Here is a 1,909-nt window from a genome sequence, read left to right as displayed (position 1 = left end):
CATTGGAGGTGAAGGATTCAAGCTTTCAAGCTCAAGATTTACCCTTTATCAGTCAATTTTCATGGTGTTTAATACCTAAAGGTATTGTAGTCTTCATCCTTTATTAAGTTTCATTCACGGAGCCCTATCAAAAGATAATTTCAAGTCTCCAAAACCCCCTAAAGACCTAGAGTTTTCAATCTATGGATGGGTTCAATTCCAAAACATTTTCAAAGGTTTATATGTGATGAATTATGATTGGATTGCTGAGTTAATGATGAATTATGGTGAATTTCTACTATGAACCCATGTTTTGCCCCAAACTCCGAAGTTGTGATTTGATATTGGGAATTTGGTCATGAAAGTGTGTTGAATTGTTTATGTCTATATTGAATTAGTTATTAAATCATGTTAATTCCCTTATCTATTGTAGTATCTTAGATGTTGTGTTGTGATTTATCTATGGACTTGAAGGGAAATTTAATGAAGGATTATGTATGATTATGATGTGAAGTATATGTGTGTGATCTCAACGAAAGAATTATGATCATTTTGACAATGCAATTGTGTTAGTATTGAAAGCTTATTCTCAAATTTACACTTATGAATGATGATGATATATGTGAAAGGATATTCTCACATACAGACACTCATGAATGAAGAATGAATGAAGTTCATATCACTATGTTAATGATGATGTGTTGATTGAAAGGCTATTCTAAATTGTACACTAATGAATGATAATGATATGTTGTGAAAGGACTTTGTCACACGATTCTTAGTTGAAAGGCTATTCTTATCTTTGAATGTATGAGCTATCCAATGAATGAATGTTGGGTTTGAGATGGATACTCATCCATGTGTTGAGGCCGGATATCTAGTAACAATCTCGTATCCCATAATAATGAAGTAAAGTAATGAATGTTAAGTACTCCATGGGGAATAATGCTAAGCACCGAGTGGATATGTCTTGACATGAGTGTTCATCTGTGAGTTGAGGCTGTGTATATAGTAGCAATATCTTGAGATGGATGCTCATCCGTAAGTTGAGGCGGGGTATCTAGTAGCAATCTCCCTATCCCATAAACTATGTGCCCACATAGGTTATTAGCTAGTGGATCCACCTAAGCTAAAAAGTAATAGTCCTACCTTAGTAAAGTAGTAATCCCTTATCCGGTGAGGGTGACACCAGGATTCCATGAATTGCTCACATGGTCTATGTCAGTTAAGGCTTGCCCCCACAAAGAATGTTAATGAACTATGGCTTCTGAAGAATGCATTTCTTAGTGTGGGTTGTAGCATGGGATTCCATCCATGTATTGCACAGGTAGGCTTTTAGAGTAGTCATGGTGTGTTTCTTTATATTAAAATAAAAGTAAGTTCCCAAAAACCCTCTCCAAACTTGAGAGAAGATATCTAAAAAGTACTATTCCCTTTTGGAAATTAAAATAAAAGTTCGACTCTTAAAAATAATAATAAGTTCAGTATTTATAGACTACAAAAAATAGCGCTGGTGAATCTTTCGGCAAAGTTAGTCGTCGGCAACTCTCCTTTCGTTTGTCTCATCACTGTTTCATGCTTTCCTTCACCACCTTCACGTTGTAGACAATTTGGCGGTATAGTACTGCTTTGCGGAACTATTCGGCGAAGCATCGACTGGTCCTTTCATCGCCTTTTTGATCCTTCTCCTTCAGGGCTTCGCGTACTGGAACAAAGGGAGGAGTAAATCACTTCGGCAAATCACCAATTGTTCTTGGCAATGATCGGGTTTCAGCTTCGTCATTCTTTTCAGCCTTTTTGTTCCTTTCTACGCCTAAGTGTCCATGCTTTCACTAAAACTTCAAATACCTGAAACTTAAGAGTTTTCATCAGATATTTAGACAAAATAAGTATTCGAGGACACTATTCTTATCAGAATAAAGCCCTAAAT

This window comes from Solanum verrucosum, unplaced genomic scaffold, assembly GCF_900185275.1.
Source record: "Solanum verrucosum unplaced genomic scaffold, falcon-dt-bn FXZP01000188.1, whole genome shotgun sequence".
Taxonomy (NCBI): Eukaryota; Viridiplantae; Streptophyta; class Magnoliopsida; order Solanales; family Solanaceae; genus Solanum; species Solanum verrucosum.
Note: the sequence above shows the minus strand (reverse complement) of the source record.